Source organism: Vombatus ursinus, unplaced genomic scaffold, assembly GCF_900497805.2.
Source record: "Vombatus ursinus unplaced genomic scaffold, bare-nosed wombat genome assembly UNPS02014832.1, whole genome shotgun sequence".
NCBI lineage: Eukaryota > Metazoa > Chordata > Mammalia > Diprotodontia > Vombatidae > Vombatus > Vombatus ursinus.
In genome coordinates, this window is record NW_020954610.1 from 10,498,918 (window position 1) to 10,519,142 (window position 20,225).

Genomic DNA, 20,225 nt, shown 5'->3' on the forward strand with positions numbered 1-20,225 from the left:
TCTGTGAGGTGCATGCAATTTGATTATTAGTAACACCCAGTATTTTCATCTAGAAGTAGACATCATCGTAATCTATTAAGCATCCTTGTAGGATTCATTTAAATTTTGCTCCTTATAAAAGGAATAGGGGAGTTCTTATTTTCCAGCCAAATTCTCTCCCAGTGCTTAAATCATTCCTTGGTAGTAATGTACCACCCTAAGCGCCTAACTGAGGATTGAGGAGAATAGTCTGAGTAGATTTAAAATGTGGAATGAGCAAATTCCTCTCCTGGGAGGGAGAGCATTCTTTCCTCATTTGGGAGAGAATTGGCTGAACAACTGAGAGGAAAAAAAGTAAAAAAAACATTCATGTACTGAAGCTAAGGAATCTGCCTTAATGAGTTAAGGGTACAGCCCTTACAAGCTCACCAACATGTCAGTGCCTTCTCTGTTCCAGGCATTTTCATTGTCATCCTGACCTTTCTTGCCTCCTGTTAAGCTATTCTGTTCCTTGGACATCCTCAATCTCTCCTTTACTATACAGGTAGCAGCAGATGGAGCCCAGCAGCCTTGCTGGCAGGGTAATACCATCTTTCTTGGAAACAAGGCAGTTTTTAGTTGAATGAGCAATTGTTTGAGCTCCTGTTCACATGATCACCTGCCCCTGAAATCCAACAGATGACACTGTTAAAAATGGCACTGACGCTTTAATTGTTAATTTATTTTTTTCTTTTAATTATAAGTGCCCATACCAAGATATTGCTATTAGGAAACTTTAACCAAAGTGGAGAGGAATAAAACTTTTATATCAGACACAAAAGTACTGAAGTGCATGCTTAAGCAATTCAAAACATATTTACCAAGTTCCTACTTTAAATGAAGAATTATACTTGATGGCGAATGATATTAAAATTTATAAAACAGGATCTCTGTCTTCAAGGAGCTTACCATCTAATTTAAGAAAGGAGAAGACGTATCACAAGGTAGTCCATGGTTGATTGCCAAATAATTGGTACAGATAGTAAGTGCTTTAGGAGTTAAAAAGAGGGAGAGACTACAATGGCCTGAAGTAGTTCAGGAAGACTTTACAAAAGGGGTGGGATTTAAATGGGTATGGAAAGATGGGTGGCATTTGGAATGGCAGAAAGGAGAGACTTCTGAGCAAGGATATAATATGAGCAAGAGCATATGGAGAGATAGGGGATTTGTATAACATATGTAAACATATGTAATAAAACCTGAGAGTCCAAAATCTAACATTAGATTTTCCCCAAAAAATATTTTGGAAAGCAACGGTCTAGATTTTCAAATTTTTATCTTAGAAAACAACACATTCTCCCCTCTTTTCTATCACCCTTCTCTTAGCTGTATTCTCTCCTTACTGTCCCAATGGAACATGCCATTGCTATGAAAATCTGTAAGTTTCTACCCCTACCCCACATTTATGGCGGACCTCAGCACATGCAAATAGCCAGAGAGGGACAGAGACAGAAGTAGTAGCTTTGGTTTTCCCACTAGATCACATAAAAAGTGAAAGTAATTTGTCAATTCATCATTTCTTGAAGTGAGACTTTTTTAAAGGAGAACAATCCATCATCAAGAAGGGGAAATTGGGTAAACAGTACACTGGATACTATGTTGCCTAGAATTTTTTAAAATTGCCACTTGAATGATAAAAAGTATTTGTGAAAACATACATAAATATATATTGGAGTCTCTAGTCCTGGGGGGAAAGGACAGACAAGGACCAGAGGATTCCAATGAAAGCACATGTAGCTGGAAAAGCTTTTAATTCTTTGTCTTGCTGAGTTTTGGTAGGAGGAAAAGAGTTGCCCTGTGGCCTCATAAAACTCCAATTCTGTGATCTTTTGGGAAAATGCTCACTGTGATAAGAAACTGTGTTGGGGGAAGCTTTGGGATAAAATATTTAGAATTAAGATGACCCTTAAATTTGCTATCTGCTTCTGTATCCTATTTCATGATTAAGTAAGATGAGTGATTCTGTATTTAAAAAAAAAAATTACATGACCTTAAGGCTCAGTGAATTTTACTGCTGGCATATTTCCAGCATCAAACCAGAGAAAGATGTTATTCTAGACCTTCCTGTCCTAGCCAGATCTTTGTGCATTCTTTCTTTTTACATTAATCATTCTTGGCTTATTTTCCCATATGACAGGCCCTACAAAAAGTCCTTTTATTTCTGTGAGTGACACATATAATATGCCATTAGCTCTTCCTGCATTTTTCATGAGGCCCTCTAAGTTTCAAGCTTATAATTCCTCGGAACTTGTAGAGATAGTTATTTATGGCCATGTTTCAAGAGTCATTATGCTGAGGCTCTCTGCTCTGTGGATTCCATAAATCCATTACACAGAATTCTTCTCAGTTTCTCCCTTACTTAAAAGATGGGGAACTATGGAGGAAAATCTTCCCATATGAACACTCGATCTGATTTTTAGAATTAATTTTCCATTCAATTCAACATATGTGCATATACATGCTTACATGTATATACATTAGTTGCATATATACACAAATGTATTATATATGTATGTGTGTATATAAATGTTTCAGAGGCAGCTAGATGGCTCAGTAGTTAGAGCACTGGGCCTGGAGTCAGGAAAAACAGAGTTCAAATCTGGCTTCAGATATTTACTAGTTGTGTGACCATGGGCAAGTCCCTTAATCTCTATTTGCCATAGTCCACTGGAGAAGGAAATGGCAAACCATTCTAGTATCTTTGCCAAGAAAACCTCATAACGGGGTCATGAAGAGTCAGAAACAACTGAACAACAAATCTACCTGTTTGTGTATGTATGTATGTAGATCCTAAATTAGGTGCTGTGGGCATGCGTCCCAAAGGTCAAGCATCTGTGGCAAAACTGTCCCTCCCTAACCATGGTTCTTTACTGTTTTGCCCTTCAGGGTCTTGACTTTGCACTGAACTCAATCTGGAAGTCTGGGATGTGATACCAGCTTTGACTTTGTTAGTTGTTAAAGTTTAATTTTGTCAACTGACATGTTGTGTTGAAGCAGTGATTTTCAATTTTTTTTTTTGCTCATGTAACAGTATTATTCTTTTTTATAAGGAGTCACAGCATAACCTGAGAGGTTAGGGAAACTCATGCATGTGCATATAATAGCAAGTGTAAGTTCCATGCAATCCAAGGCACGCAGTCAAACTCAAGGCATTTTGGTGTTGTAGGGAGTATACTTTTGAGAATCCTTACCTCAAGGAGATAAAATATTGATTATTAAGCATGCAAAGGGGTTATTTGTAATAATAATCCTATAGCACAGGGACAAATAGGTACTTAATAAGTGTATATTTGAATGACACCTATTTAGAGTAACTCTTCATAGCTGTTCTATATAATAGGATGTTCTACTGTTTCCATTTTATCAAAGAAAACTCCAAGGTGCAAAAAAGATTAAGGTTCTATAGTGATATAGTAAAATGCAACAGTCTTAGAGTTTTTAGCTCCTTTCCTTGAAGACTACTACATTAATTACAGAGCTACATTGATGCCTCATGCATGGTTGCAATGACAGTAGGAAAAGGCAAATTAATGAGAGCCAATACCATTACAGTATCAAGCTCTATTGCATGTGGTATGTCAGCAAGTATTTATTAAGTCAGTACACATTTGTTAAGTATTTACTATGTGCCAGACACTGTCCTAAGTACTGGGAATACAAATGCAAGCAAAAATAAAGATAGTCCTTACCTTTAAGGAGCTTACATTGTAATAGGTGAAGATAACCCACAAAAGCAAACTGAAAAGGGGTAGGATATAGGAAAGGTTCTTAAGGGGTCATGGCAGAGAAAGAAGTCCAGAGACTCAGGAACAGAGCCTAGAGAGGAATGGAATGGACTATGGCTGGTCTGAACTCTTTCCTTAAAATGGAGGTTCCAGGAAGAACTGACCAATGAAAAGAAGGGGCCATAGGGGTAAAGTGATTTTCCAGGCTGAGGAGACCACATGAAGCAGCTGTATATGGGCAGACAACTCTGTCAATATAGATAGGGAAAAGATCAAAAGTCCTTAAGCATTTACTTTAGGTTTTTCTGAGTATTTAGGAGTGTGATAGGGGGACATCTTTGGTGAAGTCATGAGCAGGGTACATTCTGTGAATGATGTTCTATAGCAGGCCACAACTTTATAATCACACATTTGAGTGTGAGGTGGAGAGAATAAAAGGGCAAAATCATAGTTCTAGAGTTAGAAGAGATCTAGTTGGAAAGGTATATGTGGATGGTTATCTGCACCCATCAAAGAGATCACCAATTTGTGGAAATAAAATATGTGATATAATGAAGCAACCTGGGAGAGCTGCATACAAAAGTTGACGCAATTCAGTTGCCTCATACAAGGAACCTCTTTCCATCATGTTTGTTTATGTTTAAGTACCATACTAGGAACATTTTATGCTAGAAAATATAATTGGCAAAATATATGGCACTGATTCACATAGTGTCACGTAAAAGAGAAAGAGATGGGAATTGGTCTATCAGTCGGCCGGGTTTCCACAGGATGGGTCAGTTGAAGATGGGTGGAAAATTTATTTGCCAAGCTAACTTTAGGGAAGTATTCTATGTTATAGAACATATGCTATTAGTTGGCTATAATATATTGGTCTGCCCACTTTGAAGTTTCATGTGGCTGCTTCTTCATATGCTGTCACTTTAAGTCACCTCCAGATCACCTGCCAAGACTGCTTTATCTGTTCTCTGTAGAAGTCCAGGCTTTTCCTATGGTCAATTCAATGATTAAAAGATATTTTCCTGATATTCTTATCTTTGAACAAGATGATAAGATAACAAGATTATTAAATAGAGAGGCATCATGGTATAGTGAATAGAGAGCCAGCCTTGGACTCCAGAAAAGCACACATCCTGGAAGTGTGACCCTGAATAAGTCACTTACCCTCTCAGAGACCCAGGCCACTCTCAGTTGGAGAGAAGATGTCAATCTGTATTAGTAGAGAATGTTTCCTTGCCTTGAATGGAATTTGTTCAGCAGTCCCACAACTTTTCCAAGTCTTCTTTGCCTTTTAGAAGAGTACAAAAGAGGTGATGACTTACAGTTCATGTTTTAAATATTTGTCAATATATGCTTATTGGTCTTTTGTGTTTATAACATTTCTCTAGTGGTGAAGGAAATAAATAGCTGTTTTATTCCTGACGTCTACTATTTTGTACCTGAAGTAAAATTTCCAAAATGAGTCTTGTTAATCTCTTTTGGAGGGAACCTAGAAATGAGCTATATCTAAACTTTGTTTGGGAGGTTTTCCCCATGATTCTGGTGTAGAGGCATAATAAGCTTAAAACACACACATATACACACAAATTGCTCTTCTTAATACTAAATTGAGCCCAGAGCTTCCTGCCATCTCTCTCCACCCTCCAGGCCATATGTGACATTAAGAACCCATCATTGTATATCCTTTGACCATGACTTTTTGATAATAGCAGGCACTTTCAATCTCGTTAGCCACTAACTTTACAAGTAAGAAAATAATTTGGTTGCTTCTCTCAAAAACGTTTAGTACTTTAATGAATGTGTGATTTCATCAATGTTTGCATGTTTTCCAATGATGAAGATCACAACCCATCCATGCTTTCTCATCATGTGCAACTTTTTCCATATTCTTCCATTTATCCAACATGGAGGTGAAGAAGATGCCTTCCATTAGATCTTTTCACATTTCATGGGTATCAGTAAAGAACTCATTTATTTCCTTTTCTATTAATATATCTCCTGGATGATAAAATTTATGTAGTACTTCCAACCAATTCCAGACATGGAGATTAGAGGCCTAAATACTTCATCCATCATGAATAGACATTTCTAATATATTACGGTAGTCTCAGGAAAAACAAACAATACATTTGAAGTTAGAAAAACAGAATTTCTTTGGGATGTGATCTTTGGCATAAGTTTGTAATCTTTGAATCTCTTTTATCAACTTTATTTTTAAAACTTATTCTAGTGTGAAATAAATTTAAAATGCTACAATTTCAGGAAATTATTATACCTCCAGTGAAAATCTATCTTTGAAGAATTGTAAAATATTAACAATAAAAATGAAAGAATCCTCCAAATTGCTAATAATAAGAAAAATTAAAACAAGTCTTTTTTATTTCAAATTTAGCAAATTGGTAAACATGACAAAAGATGGGAGTAGTCAGTGTTGGAGAGGCTGGAGAAAGAAAGGCACACTAATGCTTTGTTGGTAGACTGTGAATTGATACCAATGTTCTGCAAAGCAATTTGGAGTTATTAAAAATAATGAAAATGTCCATAGTCTTTGACCTAGAGATTACATTTATAGGATGAACTGGTTGCAGGCTCCTGTAAGACCCCAGGTATTTTGCTTCCCCATCCTATTCTAGCTATTTCTCCTACTGCAGATTCTACTTTGGCTCAGGTACAGGCTGCCTGTAAGCTGAGCTGTCTGGGCACTAGTCTGGACTTTTCTGCTGCTGTGGTTCAGGATGGGCTGCCCACACTCTGAGTTGGGCACAGCTGCCTGAATGTTGAGTTGGGGACTGGCGGCCTATGAGGTGGTCTGGTCCTCTCTCCTGCAGCAGCTTTTGCTTGGGCTGCACTGGGTGCTGGTCTTGTTCTTATCTCTTGTTGTGGGAGCTGGCTGTTTATGTGCTTTGCCTTCCACTTTTCTGACTTGTTTCTGCTCATGTATTCTGGAAGATTCTAGTGGTCTCTTTTTTGCAGTCTTCCACAAGATAAAGGAACTTGCAGCTGTTTCTCTTTAGTTTTCTTTATCATTATTCCTTCCAGTGTACTTTTAGAATTGCCCCAGGGTATTTGTGAGAGATGTGGGTTCCTCTAGGTCCTAAATTGCTGCCATCTTCCCACAATTTCCCTTATTAACCAATGGAAAGTAAAGATAGCAGGAACACGGAAACAACACACACAATTTTTGCAAAAAATATAAATGGAAAGAACAATACCTAAGCCATTGAAATTGAACATTATAAAATTATAAAAGCCAAGCTTTGTCCCAAAGAAGAGATATGAGACAAAATTTTCCCATACTTCTTTGCACACATGGAGGACGTAAGTGTGGATTATTTTAATATTTCAGACTTTTTGATGTATTGCTTAGTTTCAAAGAGCTTTTCCAAAATTTCTTCCTCTTCAATTTTTTTTTCTTTTAGTAAAGAAGAGATCACTCATACAGTTTGGGAGAGGGAGGGATATTTAGAGATGTAAAAAGAAAAAAACTTCAATAAAACATATTTAGATTAAAATGCACACAGTTAAGCAAAAGGAAAAGAAAAGAATTTAACTTGGGATTATGTAAAATATGTTTATTTTTTTTAAATTTTAATTGATATCTTGTTTTTGAATAACCTTTATTTTCCAAAACAGCCTTCTTCCTTCTCCTATCCAGAAAGCCATCCCTTTTAACAAACAAACGAAAAGAAATAAAGAAAGGAAAAAAAGGCAATTCAGCAAAACTACTGAACAAACCTGAGTTCAATAGTATATTCAGGGCTTCAAACCAATAATCATTCACCTCTTCAAAGAATGTTGGGAAATACAGTCTTATATGTTTTATTCAGGGTTAAGTATGGTCATTATAATTACACACTGTTCAGTTTTGAGGTTTATTTAATTCTTTCCATTCAACTTGTTAAAATAATTATGTATATTGTTTGGTTCTACTTAGGTCACTTCTCATTAGTTCATACGTCTTCCCATAATTCTCTTATCCTCATAGTCATTGTTTCTTATAGTATAATAATATTCCATTATATTCATGTATGACAACTTGTTTACATTCTTCAAGTAAGAGGCATCTGCTTTGTTTCCATTTTTCTTTTTTGTTACTACAAAAAATGCTGCTACAAATATTTTTGTGTATGTAGGAGTTACCCATCTTCCCCCATATTTGATGATCTTGCATGTATGCCTAAAAGTGGAATTTCTGGATAAAAGTGTATGGACTCTTTCTTAGCATAATTCCAAATTACTTCCCAGAATGAGTAGACCAATTCACTGCTGCACCAATGCTATATTAGTGTTTTTATCTTTCTATAATATTGACTAACTCCATCTTTTGTCATCTTTGCTAATTTGCTGAGTATAAGATGAAACTTCTGAGTTGTTTTTACATTTATTGTTATTAATTTGTAATTTCTTCTTTGAAAATTGCTCCTATCTTTTGATCATTTATCCACTGGTGATTTGCAGTTAATCTTAAATATTTGTTTTAGTCTATGAAATGTCTTGGATATCAGATCCTTACGAGAGATATTTGATACAAAGATTTTCCCCAAATCACATACCTCTCTTCTTATGCTAGTTGCATTGGTTTTGCTAATGCAAAAGCTCTTCGATTTCATGTAATCAAAATTATCTATTTTATTTTTTGTGATCCCCTCTATCCCTTGCTGGTTAAGAATTATTCCCTTCACCATAGCTGTGAAAAGTACCTGATTTGGTTCTCTTATAATTTTTTATGATGTGATCATTAATATTCTTTTCTCATATCTATTTTGATCTTATTGTGTTATGTTATGTAAGATTTTCATTTAATATTAACTTGTGCCAAACTGCTTTCTAATTTTCCCGGCAGTTAGTGTCAAAGAGGAAGTAATTATCAACATAATTTATATTTTGTGATTTATTATAAACACTGTACTATTGATTTAAATGGTTTTTGATCTTTCCTATCTTAGCACTTCCAATAATCTAGTTTTCTATTTTTAATCAGAATTAGATAGTTTTTATGATGATGCTTCATAGTATAATTTGAAGAATGAAAGTACAATTCTTCCTTCACTCCTACTTTTTTCATTCTTTTACTTGATATTCTGTAACTTATTCCTTCAAATGAATTTTGTCATTATTTAGTCAAGTACTAGAAATATTACTTTGATAATTTGATTGGGATAGTGCTCAACCTGTAGTCTAATTTAGCTATTATCATCATTTTTATTATATTGATATGTATAGCTCAGCCATAACCACTGAACATCCCTCCAGTTAGACATTTTTAATTTATTTAAGCAATATTGTAATTGTATCTTCTCCCCTCTTCTCTCTCCTCCTCTCCCCCTCCTCCTCTTCTCACATCACCCATGCTTTCTTTCACTACCTCTGTCTTTGCTCTGTCTCACATGAAGATGTGGCTCACCTCCTTGTCAAGACAAACTCCCCTCCCTGTACAAGTGATCCTATTCCATAGTTCCTTCATCAGATTGCCCCCTCTGTATCCCTACTCTCTCGTTTATCTTCAGTATCTCATTGTCTACTGGCTGCTTCCCTACTATCTAAGAACATGCCCATGTCTCTTCTATTGTCAGAAAAAAACTCTCACTTGATCCATTCATCTCTTCCTGCAATTGTCCTAAGTCCTTTTGTGACTAACCTCCCCTAAAAGGCTGTTCATAAAGTGGTCCCTCCACTTCCTTTTCTTTTGTTCTTTTCTTATCTCTCTACAGTCTTGATTCCAACCTCATCATTCAACCAAAATGCTCTCTCCAAAGTTGCCAGTGAGCTCTTAACCACTAAATCTAATGGTCTTTTTTCATTCTTCATCCTTCTTGGACTCCATAGCTGTTGACAGCGTTGATCACCCTCTTCTCCTCTATATCTTTTATCTCTATGTTTTCATGGCACTACTGCATACTGGTTCTCTTTCTAGCTATCTCACCATTACTTCTTAGTCTCCCTTGCTAGATTTTTGTCTAGGCCATGCCTACTAACAGAGGGTATTCCCAGGGCTCTCTCCTGGACCCTCTTCTTTTCTCCTTTTACACTATTTCACTTAGGAATCTCATAGCTCCCATGGACTTAATTATCATCTCTATCCCAATGATTCTCAAATTTACTTGTCCAACCCTAACCTCCAGATTTAAATCTCCAACTGCCTATCAGACATCTTGAAACTGCATGTCCCATAGTCATCTTAATCTCAATATGTCCAAAACTGAACTCATTACCTTTCCCCTAAAACTTTACCCTTTTGCAAAGTCCCCTGTTACTATTGAGGGCACCATTGTCCTTCCAATCACCCAGTCACCCAGGCACCCAGGCTTGCAACTCAAGTTTCTTCCTTGGCACCTTACTGTCTCTCACCACCCATAACTCATCTGATTTCAAGTGCTGTCAATTTCTATAACACCTTTAAGACATATCACCTTCTCTCCTTTGATACCATCCTGATGCAGGCTCTCATTACCTCATAGCTGGACTATCACAGTAGCCTGACAATTGGTTTTTATTCCTCAAGTCTCTCCCTGCTATGGGTCCATCCTCCACTCAGCTGTCACAGTGATCCTCTTAAAGTATGGAACTGACCATATCACCCCTCCCCTACCCCTACTCAGTAAACTTCAGTGGCTCCCTGTTACCTCTAGGATCAAATTAAGCTCCTCTGTTTGATATTCAAAGTCCTTCACAACATGTCTCCCTACACCCTGTCCAGTCTCCCCTTACTCAGACAGTTTTTATGATGACATATTTTTTCCCCTACCTTGCACTTTGTGATAATATCCTCCTTTCTCTTCCTTACTCAGGACCCTGCAGCTCTTTCATGTATTTTCACTGACTATCCCCCATGCCTGGAATTCCTCCCCCTTCCCCCATCTCTTTGGCTTCCCTTCAAGTCCCAACTAAAATCCCATTATCTACAGGAAGGCTTTCCTTATCCTCTAAATGCTATGTCTTCCCTCTGCTGATTACCTCCAATTTATCCTGTATGTACAAGTCTTAAGTGTACCTTGGTGTATTAATTCCTAAATATTTACTGAATTTTATAATTATTTTGAATGGAACTTTCCTTTCTATTATTTCTTCTTTGGCTTTTTTTTTTCATTGCTATGTAGAAGTGTTGTTGGTGTTTAGTCATGTGTACTTTTAATTTATTCTTAGCATTGGAACTGTATGTCACTGGTAATAGTAAAACAAAACCTTATGGATTAATAATGGTTATTAAACTTTTAGATATGGTCGATGCTATGGAATATAATATCTGGATTTTGGCAAAGTATTTTATCAAAATGTCTCATGACACCTTTGTGGAAAAGTCCTTTTACTTTCAGCTTCTGTAAGAAAAGAAATAAAGGAGTAAGAATATAGAGCCAATTAAGAAAAAAAGGAATTTTTTTTCTCTACCTGATTTGGAGGGGTTTAGAGCAGTAAAGTGAGCCATAGGTTGAATTTGGGGAGGAGACATTTGGAAGAAATGAAGGAAAATTGGATGGAGATCAGTCTTCAGGTCAAGATACTGGCCCAAATTCTTCTTTGGGTTGAAAGAAGATTAGGACCTGGTAGGACCCTTAAGGAAGATCTAAAAATGATTAAAGATGATCAAGAATAATTAGGGATTAAAACCTAAAGAGGTAGACTCAGGAAGGAAAATGAGGAGGAAATAGGCATGATGAGGCAAGTTGGTAGGAAAAAAATAAGTGGAGCAATTAGAAGGTAAAGCAAATTGATATTATGGATACTTGGGTGAGAAGCAAATCTGTGAGTGAAACAGATAGGATACTGGTGCAAGATGAAAAGGATGCAAGGTATGACTGCGGTGGTGATACTAAGGAAAGATAGTAAAGTAGGTGTCAAATTATTCAGAGGTGATAATCAGCTAAAAGAGTTTTAAATAAATGTTTAAGGTTGAAGTATAAATAGTCACAAGTATGAGTTTTTTAAGGCTTAAAATATCAGTCTGTATGGAGAATAGAATACAATAGAATCCAACAAGAAATTGTATAGTGACTTACATCAAGTATGGAATCTATCTTTCTGATACAGTTGGGTGAGTGCTATTTGTGTTCTGAGTGTAGACTGATCATCTCTCTCTTAGAAGAGATTAGTGACAATAAAGTATTATGAAAGGAAACAGAAACATGGCATCAGTGGGAACAAAGGGAAGCATCTCAGGCAGAGAAAGGGAGACTTTGACCTTTGTTGAGATGTTGCAGAGTGGAAGAGCATTCCACAGAGGTGAAAGGAAAGGAAGAAGATAGCTATATTCTTAGAGCTTAGAACAGATTTGAGACACTTCCTTCAGTGAATGAAGCAGGGTATTTTGAGGAGGAAGCTGCTGTGTGTCATGCAAAGAATGATATTGTGATCCATCAATGCTTTCAGGTGAGAGGACATAGTGGTTGGTGATTCCCTGCTTAGGGGGTCCTGAAGTAGCTATTTGTCAACCTGAAAACAAAGAGAAATAGGGCGATTGTCTTCCTGGGACATGTGTCCAAGACATAACAGAAAACCTACCAAAGCTTGTGAAAACAGATGACTAGACCCTACTTCTGGTGATTCATGTGGGCACAAATGATGTTGCCAGAAGAAGCTTAAAAAGTATTACTAATAATTATCAAGTCTTTATGAAGAAAATGAAAGCCATAGGGCCACAAGTTGGGTTTTCTCCACTGTTAGTCATTGAAGGCAAAGGACAAAGACAACAATTGATTTAGAAAGTGAATGATTGACTTAAAAGATATGTCTAAGAATGGATTTCTGAACCAAGGCTTAAAACATAGAGATAAGAGATTCCCAGTCAAAGGTGGAGTATACCTAATGAAGCATGGTAAAAGTGTATTTGCCAGGAGTTTTAAAAATCTAGTTAAAAGGGCTATAAACTAAAAAAAAAAAAAGATGAGGGAGAGAAAACATTGCCTTGGAATGTCATCCAAGTTAGACAGCATAGAAAGTAGCTAGAGTGAAAGAAGAATAGAAAGCAGGAGGAGCTAAAGGTCCTTTGATCTCAAGGTATAACTGAGATTTGCTGGGATAGAACCTATGACTGGAATATGGCTCTGCATATGTATATCATATTCAAAAGACACAGTATAGTAAGAGGTGGAGGGTAGCATTGCATATTTAGAAGACATCTTTGTAAGGAAATCAAGGAACCAGAGGCAGGAAGCATTGTAAGGCAAGCATTTTGGGTAAAGGTCAACGAAGGTAGAAACAGAAATGACTATTCTCAATGAAATATGCTGCAGATCACATAGAGAAAAAAGTAGATGAAGAGCTTGACTCAGAGAAATAATGTCATAATTAGTGATGAAGGCTTCAGTAATCCAGACATCTGCCAGTGTTTGCTCTCTGCCAAAACCAGATCCATTAATAACTTTTTAATTTGTCTCAGTGAGAATTTCATTCTTCAAAAGGTAAAAGAACAGGTGCAGCTAGGTAGCGTAGTGGATAGAGCACCGGCCCTTGAGTTGTGAGGACCTGAGTTCAAATCCGAATTCAGACACTTGACACTTCCTAGCTGTGTGACCCTGGGCAAGTCACTTAACACCAATTGCCTCATCAAAAAAAAACCAAACAAACCCCCAAAACAAACAAAACAAAACATAACCAAAGTAAAAGAACCTATAAGGGGAAAGTCTGTTGTGGATCACGTTTTTAATAATAGGGAAGAACTAGTTACTGGAGTAGAAATGATGAGAATCTGGGGAGGGGTGGGTGAGCCCTCCCTTCCAGAGTTTGTGACGAAGAAGAAAATGAAATATGGGTACAGTCTGACAGGCACATTAAGTTTGGGGAAATCAAAATTTAAAGGATTCAGAGGAAGGATAGGTAGAATCCTGTGAACTAAAATTCTAAAAGGAAAGTCAGCCTGGGAGGGATAGAAGATATTTAAGAATGAAATTATTAAGACAGACACCGAAACAAATCTGATGAGGATAAAAAATGAGATTTGACTGAAGAGACTGATGTACATAAACAGGGAATTCACCCACCAGCTTAAAAAAAAAAGAATGTACAAAAGATGAAAATAAGTCAGGTAACAGAGGATAAAAACAGGATATTTAAAAACAACAATTTTAAACTTTAATAGCTTAAAACTACACTGAGATTTTGGGACCCCCTGTATAACAACACGGCACAGTTTTATCAAATAGTATCAGGTGTGCTAAAGCTCAGAGTGAGCTGAGTCTGGCAAAGGATGCTCAAGCACCAAAAAGCCTTTTGTTTTTAAAAAGATGTATTAGGAGAGACCGGTGGTGGTCAAAGAAAGACTAGATCTTTTACTTGGGGTGTGTAGAATAGACTGTAATTGATGACTGAGAGAAGGCAGAGATACTTAGTTTTTATTTTACTTCTGTTTTCTCTGCCAGGGAGAGAATGGCCTTTAGGCAGAAAAGAGAGAACAAAAATGACTAACAGGGAATGGTTACCCAAGACAAAAGGAGATAAGCAGAAAGGACCTAGTTGCCGTTGGTGAAATCAAATCAACTATATCCTTGAGTGGTGAAAGAACTGACAAGCATAATTGCTGAACCTCTGTTAATAATATTTTAAAGACTATGGAAAATGAGAGAAGTATCCCAATATTGCGGGAGGGCAAATGTCATCCCAATTTTCAAAATAGTGAATAAAACAGTTTTCAAGACAAGTGAACTTGACTTCGGTTCTTAGGAATATTTTAGAAAGAATACCTAAAGAGATGGTTCATGGATATCTAGAGAGGGTAGAAAATAAGCAAATAAGCATTAAATAAGTGCCATCTATGTGTCAAGCACTATGCTAAGCACTTTATAAATAGTATCTCATTGTTCCTCACAACAAACTTGGGAGTTAGGTTATATCTAATATATTATTTATTATTTTATATCCAATATCATAATTAATTATTATTAATTATTTTATTATTTCTATAAGTATGTTATTATAATATATGTTATATATTGCTGTATATGATGATATTATATATAATAAGAATTAGCTCTTATTATGACCATTTTACTTTTGAGGAAACTGAAGCAAGCAGAGGTTAAATGATTTGTCCAGGACCATATAACTAATAAATTCTGTGGCTAGATTTGAACTGAGGTCTTTATCACTCTAGGCCCAATGTTATATTCACCGTACAACTTAGCTGCCTCTTAGGTAAGAATGATCACGAAGAACCAGGATGGTTTCAAGAATAGGTCATGACTAATCTCATTTCAATAAGTTGGTAGATGAGGGGGAGGCTGCAGATAGAATTCACCCAGATTTTATTAAAACCTTTAACAGGGCATTTTAGAACTGTTTTTGTGAAGAAGATGGAGAGTTATAGACTAGAAAATAATACAATTAGATGGGTTCAGAACTGGCCATAAAACCAGTAGCAAAGAGTAGTTGTTGATGGTTCAATATTAACTTGGCAGAAGGTCTCCAGTGGGAGTACAGCAGGGATCTGTGCTTGCTCTTGTTCTGTGTAACATTTTTATCAGTACTTGAATAAAGGCATAATAGCTTTCCCATCAACTTTGAAGATGACATGAACATTGGAGGAATAACTAACATTGCCTGAAAGAGTCAGGATCCAAAAAAGATCTTGACAGGCTAGAGCATTGGGCTCAATCTAATAATATGCAAATTCAATCAGGATAAATGTAAAGTCTTACACTGAGGTGTAAAAAAAATCAACTTCATATGGACAAGTTGGAGGAGGCATAGTTAGATGGCAGTTTGTCAGAAAAGGATTTGAGAGTTTTAGTGAACTTTGAGCTTAATATGAGTCAGCCAATTGATTTTGCAGCCAAATCAAGGTAATACAATATAGTACTGCATTAAGAAAGGCATAACTTCTAAGAATAAGGTGATAGTCTCTCTGCACTCTGCCCTCATCATACCTCATCTGTGTTATTTTGTTCAGTTGTGGGTACCACAGTTTTAGAAAGACTCTGACAAACTGGTGAATATCCAGAGGACTATATCAAATACTTTGAAGGACCCTCAGTCCGCGTCATATGAGGATTAGTTGATGGAACTAGGGGATGCTTTGTTTGGAAAAGAGAAGACTTGGGTCCAGGGTGCAGGGAGGAGCATGATCGGTGTCTTTGAGCATTTGAGGGACTGTCATGTGGAGGAGAGATTAAACTTGTTCCCTTTGGACCCCAGAAAGCAGAACAAAGAGCAATGGGTTGAATTCTCAAAGACGTAAGTATGAGTGAATGGGAAAAAAATTAATTAATAATTAATAATAAATTAATTAAGCCTTTGCCAAGTGTCACCAAGTCCCTGAGGATACAAATAGAAAAGCAACATGACCCCTGCTCTCTGGGAGCTCACATTCTAATGAGTGAGACAATACCCATAGGAGCTTTCAAATGCAAGTCAGATGGAAAGGTCCCAAGGTCCTCAACAGGAAAGCAGATGTTAATGATCTCCCTTAATGTCATTTTCATGGAGAAAATCCTATTCATTTCTAATGCTGAGTCATTTGACAGTGCTAGGCACTTTGGCAAGAACTTTCCAGTTCTTCAGCATCCGGCTGAAGAAACAAGATATGAAGCACCCACAGATGCCAGGATGATGGCTTTGGGAATGGGATAGAAGTAGGACCAGTGAGTGGTCTGGTGTGTGCTACCACTCGCAGGGCTTTTGAGCTTCAATTATGTAGTTGGTGGTAGTTAGTCAGAGGTTGGTATTAGTGGTATCAAGGAAGGTAGGTCCCTTCTCCACATGGATTTCTCTCCTCAATGATGGTGGTAGAGACAGGGCTGGAAGCCTCATAAGTTATAACACAAGCTTGCCTTTATATAGCACAATGCCTGGAACTTTATAAGGACTCCAGTAAATGCTTATTGATTAACAGACCAATAATCACAACAACTATGTCTGATTAGCATATGCAGCATTCTGTACCTATAGTCCTCCCCTTCTAGTGAGAGGAAGAGTATATCTCATCATTTGGACTATGAAGTAACAACAACAACAATAACAGCTAGCATTTAGATAATGCTTTAAGGTTTGCAAAGTGCTTTACAAATACCTCTTTTTATCCTCACAACAAGGTAGGCAGGGAGGTAGGAGCTTATTATCCCCATTTTACACATGAAGAAACTGAGATAAACAGAGGTTAAGTGATTTACCTAGGTTTACATAGCTAGTAAGTGTGTGAGACAGGTTTCAAACCCAAGTCTTCCTGACTCCTGGTTCCACACTCTATCCACTGAACCATCTAGCTTTCTCAAGTTATTGATGTAGCTTTCTATCTGAATTGGTAGTGTATGTATATATATATATATATATGTACAGATAGATAGATAGATATAGATGTATGTATATGTGTGTGTATATAAAATTGACATTTTCCAGGCAGCTAGGGAGTTTCCATATAGATATAGATATAGAAAATAGATATTGAAATAGATATATCTATTTTCTATATCTTTATCTATAACATAGGCCTGCAGTCAAGAAGACTCAGTTGCGTCCAACTTTTCATGACCTCATTTTGAAGTTTTCTTGGCAAAGATACTCTAGTGGTTTGCCATTTCCTTTTCCAGCTCATTTTACAGATGAGGAAACTGAGACAAACAGAGTTAAGTGACTTGTCCAGGGTTACACAACCAGTAAGTGTCTGAGGCCAGACTTGAACTGATTCCAAACCCAGTGGCTTTATTCACTATGTCATCTAGCTGCCCTTGGGGTCAGAGGATTAGGGTTCAAATCCTGGCTTCCCCAAGTCACTCACACTTTTTGAGCCTCAGGTTCTTCATCTGTAAAATGAGGAGACTGGTTTAGATGATTTCTGAGGTCTCTTCCAAATTTAAATCTATGTTTCTTGTTCACCCTGTATATTGTAAAAAAAACCAAACAAACAAAACAAAAACAACTCCAGGATTATAATAAAGAAGGCCAAAAATAGATGGAAGTCACCATCAGCTATCCTCTACTGCCATCCCCTTCCAACCTTATCCAGACTTAGGAATGGAGTTGTCGGCAGTGTTTCTGAGCAATCAGTCCCCGACTCCCTGCCTGAAAGTGGAGGGGGCATCCTCTGAGCCAGCACCACCACAGCTGAAAGAATTGCTGTTCCCCAATGAAGCTGGTCAGCCTCGTGTCGTTTCTCTTGCTGGGGCTGCCGTGGCGGATGGTACAAGCCGGAGGTTTCTCTGGAGGCAGGTGATCTTCCTTATTTAGCTGTACCACTGATCATGTGATCAGAAAATGGTGGAGGAGGATGTGTCTATATTCCTAGTTAACTGCTCCAGAAGAAGGATGCTAAAATGCACTCATAGGACATCCTCTTCATTCTCCTATTAGAAAGCCTCCACTCATCCTTCCAAGGTAAGTGATTTGGTAGGGGGAGAGGTTGAATCTGAAAGGGGAGTGTGGTATAGAGGAAAGGCAGGGACAGTTTGAAATGAAAAGTATTCTTTTAGATCAATCTATTACTATTGTTACTTGGTTGGGGGGGGGGGGCAAGAGAGAAGGCACCGGTCCAACATGGTGTAAAGCATCCTCTGCTTATCCCTGACGATGGGGCAGCTGCGTGTGGATGCTGTGGCCGGCCGCTCTTTATTCAGTGTTCTTTTCTCGGGGAGTAGACTCACTCCTGGTAATTAGGGAACAAACCATTACTGCCCAGCTGGGCTAATCAGCCCTCGGTTTGTCTTCCTTACCATTTGCATCTCTAAAGTGGAGAAGGAAAAAACAGATGCAGAGTCAGTTCTGTTAATTGTTTAAAACCATTGCTAAACCGGGAACCCAGCAGTGAATTGACATACACAGCAGAACAAGGCACAGCCCTGGGGAATGGTTTAGGTTTTTTCCCCCTGTTGGTTGTTGTTCTGTTCCTGATAGCATTCGGGGCACATGACTTCCCTCCTCCTTGGTAACACACTCTTTATTTTGTTTTATTCTAATGAGGCTTGTAAGGATTACCTAGAGATTCTAATGTGAAGGGAGAGAGCAGGATTACCAGTGTGGGTGTCTGCATATTAGCATCATTTCCCTCAGATTTTAGATTTCAGAAACTTATTAGTATTGTTCACCTATCGCACCACACTTTCGTTAACTAACTAGTGGAAGCAGTGAGGGAGATTGTCACCTGGGCTAAAATTTGGAAGGAGAGAAATGTGTAGGTTATGAAATATTCTCCTTGGATAAGTAATATTGGAAAGAAGATACATTCCAATTTATCTGAAATGATTTAATTATGATGTTGCCTGGAGGCAGAAGTTTGGACTTAGGTGGTCCTTAAAGGACCGATTTCAACCCCTTGATTTTATAAGAATCTTTTCAAACTCAAGAATGAATTTCAGAACATATGCAGCATATAAAATATTGGTTACTAAGAACAAATATTGGGTGAGCAAAAGATGTGTTTGTGAAATAATTTTTGAATCAAAAATACTTTTATTTTAATATGTAATATACCTTTGGGGTGGGGGTGGGGGAGAAACAGTCATTGTTGCCATGCCTTCATTGTCAAGTTAGTTGTTTTAAGAAATACAGTGAATACAACCCTGATTGCTCCTCCCCCAAGAAATACAATAAACTTCAGACTTTTAAACTGCTTATTTAACAAAATGGAAACAAGATTGGAAATGTGCACTAGGAGTTAACACAGATCATAACATGAGGTTTAAAACAATTGACATCTTCAAAGCACAGAGATACTTGCTATGTTCTATATGATACCCATTATCACATGGGTGCTAATCTTTTTTTTTTGAAGTATAAATCAAATTCTCCTTAGAGTCATAGTTTTAGAGCTAGAAAGAAACATTAGGGAATATCTGGTCCAGATTCCTCATTTTCCAGATGAAGATTGAAGGCCTTGAAAAGTGAAGGCATTTATCCAAGGTCACACAAGTAAACAGCAGAAGAGTCAGAATTTGAACCCAAATCCTCTGGTTCTAGTTACACTGCTCTGGCCACTACACCAGGTCAAAGTCAAATTAGACTTTTTTAAGTGACCAGGGAATCCTATAGGGTATCCCAATGAATTTCCTTTAACATTTCCATCGACTTTATCATCAGTGTGCTTCACTTTGTACTTCGCAGTAGTTCTGAGTTTTCTGAGTAATTACAAGAAAATTCTGAGAGGAGTTATCTGCACTGCTAAATCATCAGATCAGTTCCTGAGCTGAATTGCCAATGGCCCAAATGCTTTCAGCAAGTCTTGTTAGGTAGATGGATGGGATGACAAGATTTGGAGTCTGAGCATGTAGCATTAGTTCTTGTTATAAGTGAAAATGAAAGGGCAGGAATAGTATAGAGGAAACTGACTTGTTTTTCTGTCTCTCTGTCTCTGTCTCTGTCTGTCTCTGGCTCTCTCTCTCTCTCTCTCTCTCTCTCTCTCTCTCTCTCTCTCTCCCCAAAGTTTTAAAAATAAAAAGGACCTTCCTTTGGGCATGTTGGAGTTTTTACAAGCAAAGGATTCTCACTCGGAGCTGGGACTCTGGGTCCAGCTCATTTGCTCCCTTTCTGAAAATGGTTTTTCTCTCTAGGACTTTGTCATTAAAT

General features: G+C 37.4%; 1 protein-coding gene across 4 annotated transcripts in view; it reads left to right on the top strand.

Moving 5' to 3' along the window:
* Positions 1-20,225, top strand: part of LOC114025649 (protein prune homolog 2-like) — a 226,028-nt gene that overhangs the window by 131,536 nt on the left and 74,267 nt on the right. The gene's annotated exons all lie outside the window — the stretch shown is intronic.